This window comes from Pinus tabuliformis, chromosome 7 (assembly GCF_031772625.1).
Source record: "Pinus tabuliformis cultivar Carrire ecotype Pingquan chromosome 7, CPIR1, whole genome shotgun sequence".
NCBI classification, from domain to species: Eukaryota; Viridiplantae; Streptophyta; class Pinopsida; order Pinales; family Pinaceae; genus Pinus; species Pinus tabuliformis.
The window spans coordinates 1,238,279,424-1,238,302,688 of record NC_142293.1 but is presented as its reverse complement, the minus strand read 5'-3'; the positions used below and the strand labels follow the sequence as shown (position 1 = coordinate 1,238,302,688).

The 23,265-nt window shown below is 42.6% G+C and overlaps 1 pseudogene; it reads right to left on the bottom strand.

Annotated features, from left to right (window-relative positions):
* Window positions 1–629: 629 nt before the first annotated feature.
* On the bottom strand, window positions 630–1,960 carry LOC149251853 (transmembrane 9 superfamily member 7 pseudogene; annotated as a pseudogene).
* Window positions 1,961–23,265: the final 21,305 nt, after the last annotated feature.

Here is a 23,265-nt window from a genome sequence, read left to right as displayed (position 1 = left end):
CTCCTTGTCATGCCAAGCTTCTGAAGTGATGTCCTCTTCTCTATCATGAAACCATGCTTTTCTCTTTGCTTCTTCCCACTACTTGCTCCTTTTCCTAGAGAATTCTCAGCTTTGGTATGATTGTGCAAGTATATTCAATCTGATGGTGGAAATGGTGGTGAAAGGAGATGAAACCAGTGGAGGATGCAAGAAAAGAGTGGTTGCATGCCTCCTCAACAAACTTCAAGCTTCAAATCCCTCTCCATAATTGATTCTGGCCTGCCCAAAGGCTTCTACAGGATGTTTCTGGTAAAAATACAGAACTTCCTGTAGAAAGTCCTGTAGCTTCCTGTAGAAGGTTGAACCATGACTAAATTGTGTCTGAACCCTGAAAACATGAGTGTTCATGGAGGGGATGGATGTGAGGATGCCTGGGAACTTGGTAGGGACCCTTCTGCTTGTGTTGGGAGGCCCCCTTTCGGCATTGTGTTCCTGCAACATCTTCAGCGTTAACTCCCACATCAGCACATTGACATTGGTGTCTCCTGTAATGTTACCCAAAAACCTCTAAAACAATAGAAAAGGAGCAAGCACCATTCCCCTAAACCAAAACTTAAACGACCCCTCTGAAAAATGGTAGCTGCATGCAGAGCCTCAGTCAATCTTCACTGATGAGTATATTGTCCGCACAAACCAAAGGCATGCATAGAAACCTATTGTACCGGTCAGAGCAAAAAATGAGTATGACATGATGGGCATGTAGCCAAAATATAAAATTCTAGAAACAAGCTTTGTCATCTCCAGCTTGGTGAAGAAATAGAATGTGGCATAGAGAAACAGGTAAAATGCTGAGGAGCCTGCAGTCAAATAAGATCTCCACCACCAGTTGTAATCTTCACTGCACAATTCGAAGTAGCACAGGACAATGGTGATCTCTGCACATGTAACAATGAGGATCACAAAGACACTGAACAGGAACCCAAATATATAGTAGAACTGATGCAGCCATATTGAAGTTAATATGAAGAACAGTTCAATGAATACAGCTCCAAAAGGCAACATGCCTCCAATTGGTATTGAGAAAATGGGCTGCATATACCAAGCTTGCTCTGGAATCTGCCTGGGGATTTTATTGGTCTTCACTGGATCTTCAATTGCAGGTTTCTTGTAGCCAAAGTAACTGCCCACAAAGACCAATGGCACAAAAATTCCAAACCATAAAAGGACCAAGGCAAACATAGTCCCGAAAGGAACTGCACTAGATGATTTTTTTCCCCATAGCAGTGCATTGAGAATAAAGAAAATGCAAAAGGTAATGCCTGGAAACAAGAATGCTGTCTTCAGCGTGTTCCTCCTCTATTCTATGCCCTTGAACATATTATATAGACGTGACGATGCACACCCTGCAAACAAACCCATAAACACCCATAATAGCAGCATAGCTGTCATTAAACCTCCACGGTTTGAAGGAGAAAGGAAACCAAGGACTGCAAATATCATTGTCACTGGTGTCATGGCAAAAAAACTAAACTCCAGTTCCCACATAGACACAAAGTAAGCTTGCATTGGTTGGGGCCCTGACCACATCTCCATGGACCGACTTCCATCCTGTTTCCTCTTGAGCCTCATCCTGTGTTTCTAATTGGTTGTATTTTGAGATATCCCGGTACAATGTTCGCATCATGATCATTGCAACCATTCCGGAGAGAAATAAAACAATCATCAATGAGTTGATGATAGAGAACCAATGGATCTGATCATCTGTCATAAGAAGGTAAGTATCCCAACGTGATGCCCATTTCATAGGGCTCTCCCGGAAAGTAACATCACAAGTGAATATAACTTCTTTGTCTTCTACAACTTCTTGGGGAATCTCAGAATTTGACACTGTATGCTTGGTATTTGGATCACAAGTTGTCAAATGGGCTTTGACATTATCCCATGGTTGTTCATACTCATGCTTTACACTCACTGAGAATTGCCACCCTCGACGTGAACAGTCCAAGCTTCTTCGTATGCTGGGTTTCCTGTGGCGCAGCTTCCTGTAGAAACGCCTGTAGAGTGCCCGACTTCTGTAGGATGTCTCTGCGCCTTTGAACGATCTTGGTATGTGGGAGAATTTTGAACAAGCCAAAAAACTTGGTGAAGGACGTCAGTTTAATAGAATTCAGAGGTAGAGGATTCAGCCGAAGAGGTTTGCAAGTGTAAATGAATCAGCAGTTAACGTGAGTCTTCAGCCGAGCATTCCTTTAATTACTGCATGATTTGTGGTGAGGTGGCAGAGACGTGCGCTGCTCATGCAAACTGTTGGTCCCCTGCAGTGCCATCTGCCTGTAATCCCTTACCCTTAGTTGCACTGGAGTTTAAAATATCCACAACTGTCTGTGTTTTTTCAAATTTCACGTGAGTTGTCTAACACATACGTTGCATGATTCCTGGCTGATTGATAGAGAATTGGACAAGGAACTATCAGCTCAATCCTACTATATTCGTGGCTCAATTCCACCATTCCATTCATTCATGCAGTTTTTAAATTAGATTTGTGCAATAGAAGAACGAGTTTCAGTCACATACCTGAAGTCAAATGGCTGCTGTGAGGTGCTGAGGCTAGTCATTGCTGCATGCACTGGTTTCTTTGGTTGCATGAGGGCTTGGCTGATGATTTATGGTTGTTTTTTCCTTGTGCAGGTGTCCTCTGGCCGGATCCCAGCTGCAGGAGTTCATTTCCACGTTCAGATCTGCACCTTCAAGCTGCTGCTGCTGAATTTTCACAGGACCAGAACTTGTTTTCGCCATTGCTCCCAAACGGTAAACCGGATCGATCTGAAAATTTCCGAGCATGTTCCTATCATCATGATGCACCTCCCATAGAAAAATCGTGATCAATGGATGCACATATTTCGAGAAAAATGGAAAATGGCTGAAAATTTCAGAGATCAATTTCTCGGAAACCGTGCATCGGAATTGGCTGAAACTGCTTGGGTAGGCTACTATCACCCATGTTCATATCCCCATGAAATGGGTTTTGAAACGGATGCACAGATATGGAGAAAATGCAAAAATGGCTGATGGTGATGGAGGCTGATTTCTTGGAAACCGTGCACCAGAATTGGCTAAAACTACTCAAGCCTGTTGCCATCACCCCTGTATGATTCCCCGTAAAATGGTTTTTCAAATGGATGCATGGTTTTCAAGTTATGGAAGAAACAAATTCTGTTCTATGTGTTTTTTTCTTCAAGGCATTTTGCAGTTTTGTTGCATGGTAAGAAAAATGAACTTGGGATGTGATGCAGGTATGGAGATGATGGAGGAGGAGTTTGAAGATTGCAGGAGGACTTCTGAACCCTTGAGGAAGCTACCATGTTAACCAAACCACCTCTTTGAAATCCATTTCTAGCTTCCTACAATTTCTACAGGAACTTCCTGTAGAAGCACAATGTAGAAGCACAATGAGGTGGAAAAATGATGGAGAAAGGCGAGGGATGGACACAGAGGTGCTTGCAGGCCTAACCAACAGATTCCAAGCTTTATGTTCCCTTCCAAAATCAAATCTGGCTCGCTTGAAGGTTCTACAGGATGTTTCCTGTAGAAATACAGAACTTCCTTTAGAAGGCACAAAAATTCCTTTGACCTTGTTTTGAGTGACCCTCCTGACCTGAAACGTCCTTGCTGCAACCTGCAATTATTCAATGCAAATTAGCTTTATTTTTCTTTTCTTTTTCTCTCTTTTTTTTGGAAAAACAACTAGGGTGCCTCATGGAGGTTTTCACCCTAATTCCCTGCCCTGGGCGCCTCCAAGGGAGGTTTTCACTCAAAGATCTTATTCTCTTTTCTCTTTTTTTTTCAACCCATTGACCACCTCATGGAGGTTTTCAATCAATGAGCCAATCTAAGGCGCCTCTGAGGAGGTTTTCACCTTAGATTTTTATTTTTCTCTTATTTTCATTTTTTTTCTCTTTTTTTTTTTTTTTTTTTTCCTCTACCCTACCCTACTTGAAAAACAAAATCGTTCTCAAGTATAAGAATACTTCCAATGGAGCCATGTGCACATCGAGATTAGAGACAAAATGATGTGGAGGCTCGAAATGCATGCTTGGATAGCTATCCGGATTTTAGAGACCAAATGATCTGACTTTGAAGGGATCAAACATAGCTGAGGAAGAGAGTACCGCTGCAACTTAGTGACTGTCTGAAACCATATCTCAATATAGCTTTGATATCCTTGGTTCTTTTGCTGATCTAGATCATGTTTTATGTCACCTTATAACATGACTTTTTCATCTTCCTCTTTTTGCTGATATTTCTCTTGAATACATGGAAGATTTGATGGTAACCATGAGGGAACTCTCTTTATCTCTGCTTCTGATGTCTTCTCTTCATCAAGTAAAGCCCATGGCTCTTTGATTTCCTCTTCTGAATCTTCTTTTGCCTGATGTGGTCCTTCAATGCTTTCAATATAGTCTCTTTCTTGCAATACTCTTTCTGAGCTATGGTGAAGATCATTGAGCTCAAGAGGAGTCATTTGGACATGTTGTGTCCCAGCATTGCAATTGGGTTGAGCTGCTCCATGGTATGGTTTTGGAAATGGTGGTACGGGTAGTTGAGTGGAGGTGTGTATTTGAGATGGATGTAGATGGGGTTGTGGTTGGGTAGGCATTTGGGGCTGCCTTGGTGGAGCAGGAGGCGATGGTTGTGCATGAGCAGGTGGTGGAGGAAAAGAAGCGGGAGGAGTGTTGTATTGGGGCCTCCACCCCTGATGAGGTGCATTCCACTGAGGTTGTGGCTGAGCATAAGAGTGAAATAAATGAGCAGCTGGTTGGGCATAATATGGATCTGTGAAGGAACAAGGAGGAGGTGTGAACCAGGAAGGATGAGCAGGGGGACCCCAAGAAGGCATGAAAGTGGCTCGATAGGGGTCATAATAGGTCTCGTGTGTCCCTTGCAGTTCCTGCTGGTAAGATCTAGGTCCATGCGGCCTCCTTTGGTTCATATAATAGAGTGGTTCAGTGGCTCCTTTGGCTCTCTGATATGCAGCTTTGATTCTGGGTAAGGAAGGGCACTGATCTGTAGGATGGTATTCTTCACAGATGAAACACACTTCTAGGGAGTGCATTGGACATTCGTTCCTAGGATGCTTTCTAGTGCACCTGGGACAAAAGATGACCAAAGCCCTCTTGGCTTCCTCTTGCTTCTTTTGGATCCACAGGGTATCCAATTGCATGGCAAGAAACTGCCTCATATCACTCTTGAAATCTTCTATCTGATCTTCAAATTTGTCTTTGGACAAGGGACTGCTCCCAACATTTCTGCTTGTAGCCATTTGCTCCAGAGGAATGGTTTCTTCTTCTTCTTCCCTTGAGGTTCTTCAAATATGTCTTGCTGTCCACCTAAGGGTTCTTTAATCACAGCCATCGAAGAAGAGAGAAGGTCGGCTGTGTGAAGTGGTGGGGGTGTTGTGTAATCATTTTTCTAACTTATCTCTACTCCTACAAGGCATGAAGTGAAATCTTTTTGGTTGATTTTTGCATTTTTCTTCTTGTACCTGCAAAACTAAAATAGGTTGAACTGCAACTAACTATCTTGCTGAAACGAAAATTCGGAATTGAAATGAAAGCATGAAAGGACTAATCTATTTTGCTCAAATGAAATTGCAGGAATCAAATGCTAGGCTACGCTTTCGGAATTGAAATGCTAATCTACACTTGCAAAAATGAAATTGCGGAATTGAAATGCTAATCTATGAAAGCGGGAAATGCTAATCTACTTTTGCATAAACGAAATTGCATAATGGAAATGAAATAAACTACTTAGCAAAAGATTGTAGTGGAAAATAGAAGAAAAGCAACAATCACCAATACTCTGACGCTTCCCCGGCAACGGCGCCAAAAAGATGGTGGGCCCCAGTATTGTAGCAATAATGATACAACTCCTGGAACTCCCTTCTTTAATTTTATCAACCCGGTAGTTCGTAACAAACTTGGAAGCGACGGTGCTATATGCACAAGTACTAGCTCTTGCCGCAACTGTCACTTGGTCAGCTGGCACAAGTCCGCTAGGGGCTTAAGCCAACCTCTATGAGCTCTTAGAAGAAGCTTTTTAACTGATGGATGAAAGCTAACTCAAAGGAAGCTAATCTACTTGCGTAAAGAAACTGAAAGCCAAAAAGAAACGCAAACCCTAGCAAACCCTAATTCTACCAACTAGTCCTACTGACACAAAGGAGAGCATGCAAACTACTGAAAGAGATGCCATTACTTCTATGAAGGTAAAATACATGTGTCTAGACTACCTCTATCTGAAGAAAACATATTTTTGTATTTTTGACTGAGTTATTAGAATTATCATGCATGTGCTTTTAACTGGGTTTTCACTATGCAGGGGTGGATCAAGGAGGAGAAATGCTTGGAAAAGGTTGGGATGGTACAGCGAGGGCCTAAGGGGCCCCTAACACCCTTCCAGAGAGTTTCACAGAGTTTGGCTATCAAGAAACCTCATTTGTGAGCTTCTACAGGAAGTCTGCAGGGGTTCTACATGATGTTTAGGATTTCTACAGGATGTTCTGTAATTTTTCTACAAGATGTTTAAAAATTGGATTTTGGAGGATGGGTGTGTGGGGTAAGGTGCATGAATGGATAGGGAGGTAGAGTAGGGGCCTGAAATGACCCAAGGACTGATGGTTGGAGTGGTGAGAGGGTGTGGAAAGCTGGCTTGACTTAAAGAAGGCTAAGACAATGGAGGAGCAATAAGGTAGTGTTACGTGGGCAGAAAGATAGTTATGAGACGAGGAACCTAACTAGGAGATGGAGCAGCTGGCCTGGATGAAGCTTGGGTGAATGAGAGAGAGATGGAGATGCCCTGCATGGTGTACACTTAACTGAATCAACTAAGTCCTGCACACAATCGAAATCTTAGCTAATCTAGTCTAACTGTCAATGAAACAAATGAACAACAGCTTTATTCATAAAGAGAACCATGTGCAGCACTTAAGCAAAGAAGCATTTTAAAAGGCCTGAACGCATGATTAACTCCTACAAATGAAAACATTACACCAAAGATTGCATGGACAAGCAAACTAGTGTTTTTGTTGGGCAGCAAGGTCACCTTTGTCCCAACTCACGATCGCACTGAGGGAGAGGTAAGATCAGAGGTGCTTGAGCCCTTTTTCCAAGGATCCTTTATGTTATTAACCTATCAAATCAATCTGAATATGAAAATCTACTTTAATCATCAAAATCAACCTAAATAACAAAACAAGATTTAGATCTAAATGGCAGATTTTATTCTAAGAATGCAGCAAAGACACATAAAGGTAAACAAAGGAGGTACTGGGTGCTTGAGATGGGCCCAACCCCAAGAGCTACAGCCTCCTAAGAGAGATTTAGAGCTGGTGCAAAGCTGGATTCATCTTTATTGAGCAAGAAAAGAAGAGTTACATCAAAACTGTCCACAAGGAGAACTTGAAAATGAGCTGAAAGCAAAGCTAATCTATTGCCTCAAAATCGAAATACAAACTAGCTAACTTCTTCCTACAAAATGACTAACCATTGGCTAACTACTAGCTACAAATTGAATAACCACTAGCTAACCAAAATGAGGCCCTAAACCTTCTTATTTATACAAATTGAGGACCCCAACAGTCCTCCTAAACTTTAGGGACTCGGCTGCCCATGACTTGTAGTTAACAGCAGTCCTACTTGACTTGCTTGGCTGCCCTTGTGCTAATTGATTTGGTGGCCTTTGAACTCCGAGCTGATGGTGGAGAATTCGAGGTAAGGGCCCATAAATGAAGGGAACACCTTCCTAAAAATACTCTCCACGAATTTGGCTGCCAAGTGCTCATTTCAACCATTGACTTTGTCTCCAAATTCACCAAAAAGGCTACACAAAGCACACATTAGACTTGTTGGCATAATGACTAACCCAATTCACTCTATTAGCATAAATATAGTAAAAAACATGCAATAAACTAATGAGAATGGTGGATTAAGTCGAATTAGGAGGTTGAATGAGCCCAAATAATTATCCATTTTTGGGGCTCATCATCTGCTCCCTTGAAATCCAGTTCGTGCCATTCTTGCGTTTTGGTTAAGGGGCCGCGTTTCAGCCTGGACTTTGTAGGTGGGAGTCCTATCCATCATTATCTCATAGCTTCTACAGGTACGCTCATCATGTCCCAGATCTACACAAATTATAGAACAACTATTGTGAATTGCGCATGTACTTCTGCAACAGATGACAGTTGTCCGTAATATGCTTTCCTCCTATTTGACAAATCGCGCACCACAAAGCAGGCGCCGCACTAGGTCTTGCTTGTGCCTCCGGTCTTAATGGCATTGACCCTCCTCCTGCGAGGTAATTCATGAACACTGGGCAGTGGTCCTTGTCATGTCCCTGACCCTTGCACTTTACGCACCATACTTCTTTGCGCACTTCTGGGCGAGTTGTCCTATCCTGTTTCAGACTCTGCATCTCAAGGCATAAGTTTTTCAACTGTGCGTGGATCTGCTGAACTCCCAGGTTAGGATCCTGTATCGGGGTCTCATGCAACCTCATCGCGATCTCCAAGGCCTCTTCCTGAGTTGTTAACCTCTGTTGTGACAACGCGTTCCTCAAATGCAGTGTTAGCGATGCTACAAACCATTCGCGGTGCTGTCCATTTGTCAAAGTCATATTGACTTTGTGAGTTGTGCACTTCAGTCTCTGATCCAACTCCCAAGCAGTCTCGCCTGGTAGGATTGTGATCTCCTTGAACCCGATGATCGACTGTGCCTCTGACTTCAGCCTGCTAAATTATCTGTTTAGTGTAATTTGGGTATCAGCGATCCTCGCATTTGGATTGTCATTAGAATGCTTAATATGGTAGGTCAGCACGTGATCCTGCAGAGCACTAACCAACATTTCTTTCTTCATATTGTCATCTGTAACTCCCTATGCTTCCCATATGAATTTTATCATGAACCAAAACTGGTTTGGATCTTCATTTCCTACTCCTTTGAACACTAACAACTTTATCGTGCTTGCCATATTGACTTGCGGTGGTGGTGGAGGTGGTACGGGAAAAGATGGGGGTGAAGGCGGTGAAGCTGGTGGTGGTGTGGGTGAGGGTGGTATGCATGAAATCCTCTACATTATCAAATTGATCGCACTTCTTGGTGAGACCTTCACGAGATCTTCCTCGTCCCCTCGTGGAGGTGAAATCAAGGGGCTAGTTTCTAGTTATGCACTACCTTCATTTCTATAAATTATCCCACTTCTCATAGCCCTGAACATCAATGTATTCCATTAATATGCTTTTCACACAGTAGCATTTTAATCCAAGTGTTCAGAGACTTAACGTACTTACCTCGTGGTCCTTTGAGAAAGCATCGCTCTACCTCATTATAGCTGATTGAAGTATCTACCACGAACTCAGTAATGAATTCTCCTATAATTCGATCGAGCTAGTGATCAACAGTGCACGCAATCTTATCCTCCGATACTTCCAATCTACGTACCAACTCTGGAGTCCACACAATAGGATTATCGAGTTTCCACCTTCCTTGGCTATCTGCTAGCTTCGTGATCCACTCGTACAACTCAGTAGGGAAAGATGCGAAGAAAATTTCATGGATTTCCATGTACAAGTAGCAGTCTAACCACTCTTCCTTTGATAGTCACAGATTCCAATTCTTCTGCACCACGAACTCATGAATTTTTCAATCCAACCAATCTTCAATTTCTTTCCTAGTTGGATTCCAATAATACGACATTAGACATCTCTATGCAGATTCCAGTCCCAGTAACGGAACCATTTGTTGGCTTGTTGGGGCCTGACCCAGGTTCAAAGTTAATTATCCAAACAAATCCCTATACTACTCGCCCTTTCGGCAACAGTTTGCAGAGCACGGATTGAGGTCTCACCTGCAGCAGTATGGGGGGGATGCTGTAACCAGGTTTTCGTACCCTTGAGATGTCTGATGGGTTGATTTAGTCCAAATGTGAATACTTTCACACTGGTTACTTTGCACACTTTCCTGGCCTGTGAGGCCTTCGTAGTCCTGTTATATTCGTCTTCACGGAGCCCTAACCCGGGGCTATGGGGCTTTTGCACTGCTAGAGCAACGATCTGTGCTATTTCCCTATGTCACATCACAGATCTTAATTATCTTCTTATAACAATTAGTTATCTTCATGTAACCAAACACCTTATTTTATATTTACTTATTCAACACATTCATATAAGTTTGCGCAGCAAATAAACAATAAACTTGCAAGTTATACCCAATATACTCAATGCATAAAACAGGAAAAGATACACATAAATATTGTAAAACTTCTCTTTATTAATGCTTCAATCGGTTAAAGACCCAAACTTCCTTGCGTACTCAGCTGTGGACTACTAGGTCTCTGCGCACTTAGCTACAGAGCCTTCCCCTACTTTACGACCCAAAGACACGACTCTACACTTCATTGATTGATTTTCTCTCTTCATTTTCCTCTTCCTTTACACTTAGAGCCTCGCTCTATTTATACAATCCTAGAACTCTCAAGCCGACACTACATTTACAAAAGCAAGGGCGGACAACCCTATGACTCAATTATGACTTCGTGCTCCGCACCCACAATTCGTAGAGTCTTTACATCGGACTTAGTCAGAACTTGGGTTTTAATTCCCAAAACTTGCCTTGGGGGGATCCCACACCCAACAACTCTCCAAAGCACTCCCTCTCCAAGCCAAATGAGTAGCATGTAGGCACTATCTCAACATAAGGGTGCAAATAATTAGAGACCAATGATTTGGGAATGGGAGAGGATGAATATATAGAAAGGGAGAGGGAATTAAGATTTCTCGAAAGATAGGGGAAGGCCCACATCTCAAGGAGGTAGCTCATAGGGATAAGATCAAAGGGAAATATTGGGAAATTTGACCACATCCTCAATGAGGAACCTCCAGCTCGTCGTTCTAGAAGCCTCTAGATCACCAAGCTTCTTGTCCTCTTTGGGAAAACTTTCCTTTAGGGATCAACGCGAGTATCCAAGTAAAAAGTGCGCTGACAGAATGAGGCTAGTATAGTGCAACTCACCATCCGAACTAGTTGCTAGTGTCATAGTCACGTTGATCTTGAAATTAGGGTTTTAGAGCTTACTTATTCAGGGAAGGCTGAAGGCATGTTTTCATTAATTCTTTAGGGAGGATCTGGATTGCATATCAAGATGGGTACACTGCATAATTTTCAAGTTTCGGGCACTCCGGGGTATGACATAGGGAAGTGCAGGAGGTGTGACAAAATATTGTATAATAGGAACAAAAGGCCTTAGCTCCTTAAGGCTAAGCACCAGGTCACAACCCTCGGTCCTATGGTTAGAAATGTGGCAACAACTAAGAAGAAGGGGCTTGTCATATCAGAGGTTGACAATATTTTTTTTGAATACTGCACCACTATGAAGTCTGCGATATGGAATTGCTTCGATAAGGAAGTACGAAGCTTTAAATGCATGGGTTGGCAACTGCGGTATTGAATCAAGGCATGGAGTAGTTGGAAATTGATATGGGCTAATCTTGTTGAAGCCCCTGGGACAACCAACCAAGGACTACATGGGCACTAAAAATGAATTAGACTACTTCGCACGCATGTCTTCATGGAGGAAATAGAGGTATGGGGACTTAGGAAAAATTAATGGCTCACCATGGAGCTCCACTCAATCATACAATGAAGGACTGTCAGGACAATATCTACTTCTGCTCTATGAAAAGCCACCATAGTTGATCGCTACAAACTCCAGAGAGTGGTGAAGTCAGGTAGTTAAGGCGAAAGCGATGGGAACTAGTCAAGCAACTAGAGGGAAAAATTGTGCTAGAGATGTGTGTTATACAACAAAATGACCCCCTCATCAGCTCAGAGGGGAAAGACATGATAGTTGAAGAAAAGACCAAGATCACAAGCCTTGTTTCCACACTAACGTTGGATAAACATTGACAACATGCTTTATAAAGCTTCTCTGTAAGCCTAAGGGAGCATTAGTGACCTTACTAACTCTACTTGTTGGTTCAGGGACGGTTTTAGTGGATCCTAATGAGAATCTAGAGGTCAAAGGAGCGAATTGACTCATAAATGTCTCTATATTCCCGCCTAAATCTACTCAGAAAAACAAGGAAACATCTAAAGTTCGACCTATTTGTGGGATTCCTAATCCTAATGAAGGAGGCAAATGGGAAAGAGCTAAAAAGCATGGAAACACCATTGCTTTTACCTTAAGAGACTCATGGAGGAACTTGGCAACCCTAACTCGATTGCTACATAAGAAAAGCTAGGGCTATGGTGATAGAGGTCATATCTTTTGAAAGGATAACTTACTTGATTGTTGAGCATAGTCTCAAATCTGAGCATAAGAAGTTGGTAAGAAGGGAGAGAGAGAGAGGAGCTGGAGGGGTAAGGGAAGGCTGATGCAACAGGTGGTTGTAATCACTCTTTTGACATTAATATAGAACTGTAGTTGTACTGTCTACTCAGTGGTGTTGGTACTATCATTCATTCAGTTGTTTGTCCAAGACCTTTTAGCATGAGTAGCTTAGTTGTGTAACTAGATGTCTTTTATATATTCATGTATTAGTTATCAAGGTTGTATGCTGTGATTATGCTTGTCTCTTCTATGTGTAGGACTTGATCTAGAGCCGGCTTAGGGGACTTCCACCTAGCTGCATTGTGCTCTCCAGCAAATCTACATGGAGGCTTGAGGTAATGAATCTATCTTTGTTTGATAGTTAGTTATTGTTTATGGACATGCATGTAACTTTGTGACAACTGCAGATAATCTTACAGTCTGCCAAGGGTCCCGGGAAGACCCTTTAGGGTATCTCCATTCTCCATACACCGTTCATTTTATCCTATAGTAGAATTGGCGACTCCGATGGGACTATACATTTAGTTCCCGTTTCACCCAGACAATTCTCAGTTTCCTCCTCCTTCTAGACCTCCCTATACTTCTGCATTCCTTTTTTGGCCCATCAAGACCTTGCTTTATTCTTCCCTCATACATTCAGCCTTGGATCTGATCCCCAAAGCCCTATTTTGAACTCTTTTTCCACACTAATGCAGGTTAACAGAGAAAAAAGAGCTTTATAAAGCTCTGTGTTTGCACAAACAGTGCGTTAGTGGACCAGTAACTCTTTGTGGCCTCTGCTACAAAGCGTTAGTCACCCAAATTTTGACATGTAGCTGTGTCTGTAAACTCAAAGGGATGGGAAACATGGTCATGGGTTGAAAAAGGATCTACAACTATAGTTTGTTAGCAAGATCTGTGTCCTAAAAGAATTATTTTTTAGGAAATAATTTTTTTTCTTTCTTAAAAAGTTTCTATAAAAGAAAAATCAATATTTTTTTTATTCATTCTTCTGCCTAGCTAGTTAAAATCTGCTTTATTTTGGTTTCAAATAGTTGTTAGAAAGGATTGGAAATATTTTTGTTGGCTATGCATGTGTTACAATGACTAGGATGCATGGAACAAATATGAAAGTATGAAAGACTCTCACTTGTAGAATACAACTTATTTCATCAAATTGAATATTTTCAAGCATTATCTTTTGCATGATTTTGAGTCAGAGTCCCACCAAATATCATACGTCAACACCCCTACCGAAGACACTAAAAAAGTACACATAAAATCTACCTAAAATCAATCAGTAACTCTTTATAGAGAAAACAAACATTAGTTCAGGCTAGGATCTTGGGATAGGCAGTGTGAGTAAATTGCCCAAGATCAGAAACCAAAACTAGTGTCATTAAAAGAGAGAAAATTCCTTCTGCACTCATACTACCAGGACCACTCCAGTCAAAGCGGAGCTAAATACGAGACAACATCGGACTGTAAGTGAAGGTAGCCCACCTTCTCTTACAACTCCTTTGGGTATTCTATGTATTGGGGATCCCTTCGGGGATTTCGGAGCTGAGTCAGTGACTCAGGTATCCTACCCACACAGCATACTGTCTGCGACTATGTCCCCCTTGGTAGTGTCTGTGATCTGAGGTATCCTTAGTGGTCATACTTTTAGGGACTTACACAAGGTGACTGGGGTGGGCTACCCTGGTACCTAACATAGACAAACCTACTCTGTCTTTAGTTTTTGGGAGGGTGCTCATCTTCACGAGAGTACTTGGCCCCTCAATCTAAGGTTTGGGCGAAGCTCTAGAGTAACCGTAACTGTACATTTGACCAGTGTTCTTTGTTATTCATTGAGATACTGGGTTTCATCTTCAGTGATTAGTGCTTATAAGACAGGGTCATTTCCCTCTGTTTGCTGATTGATTCACTTAGTGTATTTTTTTATGTTTTTTTAGGCACCCGAGTGTTATCATTGAGACTTTAACAAATATCACGATAAAATTTATTGATAAAAATTAACGGTAACCATGGATACATCCGGACCTCGTCGTCAATCTAGACGATTGTTAGGACTTCCTCCACTCATTGTGAAGGATCCGCCGAGCTCTAGTGAACCAGATTCCCCATCTTCGGGAAATCAGTCTCCAAGATCTCACACAGAATCTGTTTGGACAACTGACGATTCAAGCTTACTGGAGGATTTCTTTATTGTAGGATTCATTCCTCCCTATAACCTTCTGATCACGAATCTGTTGGGCTCGCTCTTGGTTTGTGTGGCACTTGTACCCCTGTGTCTTTAGTTGGAACATTTCCATCCATCCCATTGACGACTAATGGGTCGTGGAACTTTTTGGACACTTTTGGTCCATGTTGGTTAGCGGAGGCCCCGCATAACGGTTTTGGCACTTAAAGCATATAAGTTAGGGTAATGATATTGTGAAAATCTTCGTGAAATGTGTGGAGTGTGAAATGTAATAAGTTGAGTCAAATGGTTGTCTGCCCAAAAATAATATAAAATAATAGGAAGTGAGTCGGCTTTCCCATGGTTCGCGGACCATAGGGATGTATGGGTTTGTGAAGGCAATATTTTCTCAGCGTCTGTAAGTCTGAGTCAAGAGTGTTGGTAGATAGTTAGAGGCTCTGCAGCTGTGTCCGCAGAGGCCGGGTAGAGTCCATAGCTATGTGCACGGATCCCTACAGTTGAGTGCATAGGGCGGATTTGGTTGTATTGACGGAAGATAAATAAAGATAAGAATTTTTGAAACATTGTGTGATTTTGTTGCGAATCTACATGTTGATTTTATGCACCATCCTTTTCTTTGTTAACTATAATTGCGCGCACTGGGTTTTATTGTTAAATGTTTGCTTAAACACTGTAAGAAGAAGATCAGATCTGTAATAAATCCTTAATAAGAAAGTGCGGTTGTGTGGATCTACGCGGAAGACCAGCAATTGTACAGAGTGGCGTGAGGCCGTAGAGCGGTTTGCTAACCCTCCAGACCACATCAAGACATCCCAAGGGTGCAGAAACCTTGTTCCAACACCCTCCCCTACTGCCTCAGGTGAGACTTCAGTCCGTGCTCCGCGGATTGTTGCCGAAAGGGTTGGTAGTTGCGGGATTTGTTTGGCTAATAACTCTTTTGAACCTGGGTTAGGCCCCAATAAGCCAAAAAATGGTTTCATTGTCGGGACCGAGATTTTCCTAAGGGATGTCTGATGTCAGAACAATGGAACCCTATGAAGAAAGAACTTGAAGATTGGCTGGATCAAAAGCTTCACGAGTTCGTAGTACAGGAAAACAGAAATCCGTGGATATTTGAGGAAAGGTGGCTAGATCGCTACATATACACAAAAATCCATGAGATCTTCTTCGCGTCCTTCTCGACAGAACTGTACGAGTGGATCGCAAGGCTAGCTGATAGTCAGGGAAGGTGCAAACTGGATCAGCCCATCGTGTGGACACCAAAGTTAGTGCGTAGGCTGGAAGTATATGGAGATAAAATCACGTGGGCGGTAGATCACTGGTTGAATCGAATAATAGGAGGGTTTATCGCCGAATTCGTGATAGACATAACTATGAGTTACAGTGAGGCGGAAAGGCACTTTCTCCAAGGACCGCGGGAAGGGGCTACCAAGGGACCAAAGTGTTAGAGAACAATCCTCTGATTTCTATTTCGCGAGAAAGAGAGGAGGAGCTCGCATGATTCTCTCCAAGAAGTGCAGTTCGATTGATAAAGCAGCACTTTCCATTGGTACCACCACCATCCATGCCATCCCCCATTTCACCTACATCGAACCCACCTTCGCCTACCCCACCTCCGCCACCACCAAGGGTCAGAATGGTGAGTTCGATCAAGTTTCTGGTATTTAGAGGAATGGGAAATGAGGAACCAGATTAGTTCTGGTTCGTGGTAAAGGCTGCATGGGAAGTTGAAGGTGTAATAGATGATAACATCAAAAAGGCTACTCTGGTTAGCACGCTACAGGACCACACGTTGAGGCATATAAAGTACTTGAGTGACCACCTGAACGTGGGAATAGTAGCGATCCAGGATGCACTAAACAAAGAATTTAGTCGGCCAAAATCAGAAATGCAGTCGATCATCAGGTTCATGGAGATTGTGATGCTACCTGGTGAAACCTCGTGGGATCTGGATTAGAGATTGAAGAGTAAAAACCATGAGGCTAACATGATGCTGATATATGTGCAACACCATGCGTGGTTTGTGGTGTCTTTGACACTACATCTGGGGATGGCACTTTCACAGCAAAAGATCTCAACCCAAGCTGAAGCATTAGAGATAGTGATGAGGTTGCATGAAACTCCAATACAGGATCCAGGGTTGGGAGTTCAGCAAATCCACGCGAAACTACAAAACCTATGCTTAGAGATGCAAAGTTTGAAGCAAGGTAAGGCACCCCGACTGGAGGCGTGCAAAGAAGTGTGGTGTATCAAATGCAAAGGCCAAGGTCACGATAAGGACCACTGCCCCGTATTCGCAAACTATGTGGCAAGGGGGGGACCAATGCCATTGCGACCAGAGGCACAAGTAGGGCCAAGCATGGCGCTTGCCCTCTAGTGCGCGATCTGTCAGGTGGGAGGAAAGCACACTACGGAAAACTATCATCTATTGTAGAAACCTATACAGCCCCCCCAGCAACTATTTTACAATTTTTGTAGATTGATGGGCAGTGACAAACGAAATTGCTGAAATTATGAGTTGCTGATGGATCAGACACTTTCTTACAGGATGCAGACAGAGACGCAAGGTCAGGATCCAGCTGCAGCAATAGTGCACGGTGGATTCCAGGGACGTGGGCGGGGACGAGGAATGGGACTGGGACGAGGGCATGGACAATTAATCTACTACAATTGTGGAGGACCTGGGCACTACGCGCGTGATTGCATGAACCCGACCAGGACATGTTGCCCATACTGTTACCAATTTGATCATGAAGCAGTGGATTGCCCCACACTAATTGCACAAATGCGCGAAAAAGGGGTGCTTCAGACTACTCCCGCTTAGAACGTCCAAATGATGAAGGCTGAACCACACGAAGAGGACCCTAATGTGAACATGGTACTTAGAAGTGGTGCCACTATAGGAGAAGATAAGGGGAAGCAACCCGAGGAGGATACATGGGTTTGTAAGGCCCCTACAAAGCAACCTAAGTTTGATTTGGAACACGCGAAAGAAACATTTATGGAGGTGAAGAAGAGCTTCGCAGAGGCTTCTATTTCAGGCAGCAAGGGTCAAGTTGAGCTGGAAATGGATCCTTCCATGTTAACTACCTTTTTAGAAACATCCATGAAGCTACTATAGGACAATAAAGCAGTTAAGGGGTTGCAAGAGTTGATATCTAGGTGCACAAGGTCGGGTGAATCGCGTATGGTTCAGAAACTAGGCAAGCATGCTTTGCACACCAGGTGGGAAATGGGGTGGACTACCCAAATTGGTGACTATGAGATGGATTAGGCTGTTCTGCATTTAGGGTCAGATGCGAATGTGCTACCTAAACAGACCTGGGAGCGTATGGGCAGGCCCACGCTACAATGGTCTCCTATTCAATTACGGATGGCGAACCAATAGAAGATCTTGCCTATGGGGAGACTGCAAGGAGTTATAATAGACATTGTAGGGTCAAGCCCTAATAAGCCAACAGTCCCCCACCACTTCCCCAGTCGACAGTCACTACCACATCGTTGATGGCAAACCCTGCTATCCCATTTGTCCCAGGAACAAACCCTCACATGACACCCTCCACGAGTGGAACCCAACCTATGCCAGGTTCCACCCCTTTAGTGTCAAACTCTATACCTTCGACAAGTGCTACATACAACGATCCTTATAAAGCTCAATATAGCATAGTTAATGCGGGTCCCCTCAACCAACAATATGGTTGACGTCCATTGTACAATTCTAACCCCCAGATTCAAGTATCTGGGGCACTCCCAATATGCATATACCGGTCGGGAACATAACAGTTCCTGTTACACAAAAATATCGTCACCATGATTATTTGTAGTCAGTATGGGTCTATCATCACTTGTACTGTCCTCCTAAGCAAGTCTCAGACCTCAGCTCTTCAAATCAAGCTTTGGAAATGAGAGAAAGACATTAAAAATCAATGTAACTCTGGTTCCGCACTTTCTCTCATAGTCACATGCAGTCCTGCACCTTCTGTGTACAAAAGCTGCGTACTTTCCCGCTCTGTCCCTAACGGTGTAGGTGCAGACCCCTGTGAAAGTCAAAAGGCGCAAGTTTTATCTTTAAAAACTCACTTTGGGTTAATTCTATAGGTTTCTAGAAGGAATTTTGACGTGGATTGTTCGCTCTGAGGTGGTTCATGCATCCCAAAAGAGAAGGAGCTAATCCCTTGATGAGAGGAGCTATCCCTTTGAAGGAGGGCTTTATCCCTTTAAAGGAGGACCTAGTAACCTCCCTCCATTGCACTATAAATACAGGCATTGGGCTGGTTGCTGGAGAGGTTAGAAGCTGAACATTTTTGAGGGTAAATGCTGGTGAAATCAAGACTTCCTAGTTAAGCCTAAAGAGGAGAGATCACATACCTTTTTGGTTTCATTGGGGAGTGAGTGAAACTTGTCAAAGTAGAGGAGACTTCTTGCTAGACCCTGGGAGGAGCTTGTACAGCGTCAAGGCAAAGGTTGTAAGGTTCTTCTTCTTTTGAATTAATACAACCAAACTCATTTTTCTCAACAAGTATCTTATGTTATTTGTTTCATGGACTCCTTGACTTTCAATTTAAATATGTTTTATGCAATTGGATTTTCAGGTGCTATTTAATTTGTTTGCCTTGTTTGTGTTTGCAGATTCGCGAAGAGGAGCTCATTCGGATCAAAGGAGCGAAGGCATCCACAAGTTAGTGTTGGACCTAAGGTAGGCCCTAAAAACACTTGTTTGCTATTGTTTATTAAAGCATATTTAGAGAAAGATAGTGTTTGGTTGGTTTGCTTATCATTAGGTCTTCTTTAGATTCTAGGAAGGTCTATCTTGTCTGCAAGATCGACTTATTCCGTGTGACAAAATGGCGACTCTACTGGGGAATTGATTGTTTTCCTTGTTTATACTTTGACCTGAGAAACTCTATTTTTGTTTCTGTTTTTGGCTTGATGATTGTGGGATTGGGTGGATTTAGTTAATTTTGAGTTAGTTTTTATTTTTCATAGTTTTGGGAGAAGTACACACCCTCTGAGTTAAGCACAGTGCGTACCTGTACACGCTTTTTCTTTGTGCACAGAGCGTGAACGCACCTGTGTAAACAGGCTGCCTGCGTACCCTGTCAAAATTTTGAGAAATTTTAAATTTTTCTCTTTTTTATCAGTTTAGAATTTGTTTATAGGTTTTAGCCATTGGCTAGACCTGCGTGTACCCTATCAAAAACTTTCCTTGGTTTAATTTCACTAGTTTTAGGGTTTTAGGTGAAATTCCTAGGAGTTTTGCTTGTTGGGTTTGTTTTTCATTTTGGTTGTGTAGTGGCTCTGAGCTTAGAAGCTATAGGCACTTCAGATCACCTTAGTGTCTACTAGCCTTCTTATGAGTCTGACCATGTATGAAATCTCCCCTTGTTTGAGGAATCCGCTTTGAGTTTTCTCTTTACAAAACTTCGAAAAGCTTGTGTTTGAGAGTTTGGATTTTCATTTTCAAAAAGAAAACGAAATTGGTTGTTCTTGACTGATTTGTGATTCTGCATAAATTAGTCCTTAGCTTGCATCTAGCTGAGTAAAACATCCTTAAAAAAGACTTTTAGTAGGTTTTGACTTCAAATAGGTTTTTATAATTTGTAGATCAAAAGTTAGTCATTTTCATTAGTTTTGAGTGTTTTGCAAAAAATATATAAAAAAAATCTCTTTTGGAAAAGTTTGTTTTTTGTAGTGATTGAGTGCTTTGAAATGAAAAAGGGAAATTTTTGTGAAATAATTAGTTGTCTCGTTTTGAGTGCTTTGGAAAGGAAAAGCTCTTCTTTTAATTTGTTTAATTGAGAAAGATTTATGTTTCTAAAGTATTTGCATTCTCAAACTCTTTCTTAGTTTATAAATTCATTGAAAGAGAAAAAGATTGTTTAGATCATCTTAGGTGCATTTTTAGTGATTTTGAGTCGAGTCTTCATACCACGAGTTTCATCTCCGCACCTTTGGACTTAAACAAAAACCACTAAAATTAATGCTTAAAGTAAAATTTACCTAGTAACATTTTTATTTCTAGGGCTCTGGTACATCAACTTAGCTTAGGCTAGTGTCTTGGAGTAGGAGAGTAATTAACTCTCCAAGACAGTAAAAACAAACAAGTAGCTGTATCTTGTGGTAGGGAAGAAATCCAATTGTTGCATTTATGCTATGGGAAAGCTCCTCTTAAAGGAGAAGCACGAGATCGTGTCCGAACCAGTGTGGGAATCAATCCTTCCTCATTGGGAACGACGCCAGATATTCACGTATTAAAAACGGTAAACCTCAGATTAACCATTGTCGAGGAGCCTGGGGTCACTTGTTGGTAAACCTTGGATTATGTCAAGGAGCCTTCAAGGGGATTGAGCTTGCTACTCTACCCTTGCGTGTGTATCGGATCGTATGCTATTCCCCCAGGTGTATTTGTCTTAGTTGGTAACCTTAGTGGCCATATTCTTTAGGACTCTTCCTGAGGTGACAGTGGTGGGAAGATCCCACTGTACCTGGAGCAGACGTCGGCTAGACTCACTTGGATTTTCTGGGGGGTTCACTTCACTCGATATGGTTAAGTGGAGGAACTTGTGCCAGTCTATTCATTAAGCAGGTTGCCGGGGTAACTGTTCCAACCGCCATTTCTGTATTGAACTCTGCGATGTTGGATTTCATCACCAACTAATGTTTTCGGTCTGGAAAGTTACTGTTTGTGTGTATTTGATCTCCTAGATTCTTTAGGTGTGTGATTCAAATTTGTTTGGTTCTTTAGAGACCTTAGGTGCTTTTTATTGAGATTTTACTTTGTTTGTGTGTGAAGTAGTTAAAAGTCTTTAACTGTGGCTGAATTACCAAGACAGTCCCGTAGACTTCGGGGCCAGTCTCATGAGATTATAAACGTGGCTGAGTTACTGAGGAAGTCCCGTAGACTTCAGGGCCAACCTCCTGAGGAAGTACCGAGCCAACTTGAAGGCTTAAAAGTCCTCGTAACTCCTAGAGATAGTAGAGTTGGGTCACCGGAAGAAGGAGAATCTTCTTTGATAGTACATCCTGATTTTCAAACGCTAGTAGCAGAATATAATCCATAGTCAGTGTCTGTCTCCGAAATCGCTGGTAGCTTTTCATCTACTAGTGATATAGGTGAAGAACCCGAAATATCCGAGCCTGAAAGTGAATTTGCTGCTACTCCGACATCGAGGTTTGTTTCTCCAACTTTTAATGGTCCTGGTTCACCTAGGGTAGAAAGAGTAATCACTCAAGATCTTCCTTCTGGACTTATTTCTATTGAAGAACTTGCTCCGGAAGAAGAAGAAGTAGGCATCCCTATCCCTGGAAATCAACCTGTCATTGAACTAAGGGAGCGTGAATCAATTTTTTACAGTCCACCTAGGAGTAGTACTTGATATCTTTCTTTAACTAATTATTTAGAAAACTCAGGGTTAAGTTTTTCACCACCTCGTGCTCCTTATCAGTCAACACCTAGAGGTTTTTATACTCCCATAAATATGTCAGGACAGTCGTCCATGTTTACTCAATCACCCGAATTTTTTTTGTACGGCGGTCCATCTGTTCCCTCTGGGTATCAGTCTCTTTCTGATACTTTTTTGGGAGCGTCTCCTCAACCCATTGAGCAAGGGTTATCAACTGGAAGCAATGGTACAAAGCCGTTGAGCGTAGAAGACATTCTTATGATGTCAGGTTCTATTCCCAATCCTCAACCTCAAGGTGGCCAGTTACCGCCTGGGGGGCAGCCTCAATTAATGCCTGGGGGGCAACCTCAAGGTACACAATTTGCATCTGGGGGGCAACCTCAAGGAAAATACATACCTATGGGCAGTACGTTCCTCAAGGTCAACCCCAGACTCAATATGTACCCCAAGGTCAACCCCAGTATCAATTTATACCTCAAGGTCAACCCCAGTATCAGTATGTGCCTCAAGGGTATCAACCCCAAGGTCAATACTCGAACCAAGGTTTCCAACCACCCCAAGGTCAAATGTATGTTCAAGGAATGGGAAATGTACCTTTCAATTATCAATCCTACCCTCAACCCGGTTATGGTCCTCAGTATTCTCAACCTGTTATGGGTCAGTACCCCGGAATGAATATAGTGTGGGATCCATCACAAACCCAACAGGTGTTGCAGCCAAGTGTACAGTTGTCATCTCAAACTGGACAACCCCTAGTTTCTGGTACACCCCAGCAACCAGTCCAGTCTAACATTCAAACTTCTGTACCTTCGGTAGTTTCTCAGCCTGGGCCCAGTACACCTCGTACTCCGCCTCAAACGACTGCTACAACTGCCGCTACATCTGTTCAATCTACCCCACCTACTTCTGGAGTATCGACAGCTCCGGTTTCTACTGTTCCTGTATCTACTCCTCAGACATCTTTACCACCGTCTGGATCTACGATTCAAACTTCGGTTCTGATGCTTGTAGGACAACCTGGTTTAAGTACGGTTGTCACAAGTCAACCACAATTCACCTATCAACCGTACCAGGGACACTACCAATTCGGTCCTACTGTCCAGCAGCCAGTTTATCAGTATCAACCGTATCCTGGGTACACTTATCGACAACCTCAACAACCCCAGTACGGTCCGGTTGATCCTGGTTTTCCGGGAGGATACAATATCCCGAACGCGATTCCTATTCCTAGTTATCCTGGATATCCTCCTCCTGGGGCTGGTCTCATGACCCAGAGTTTTAGGGATCCTAATCGGCAGTTACCATTTATCGCAACTTTGG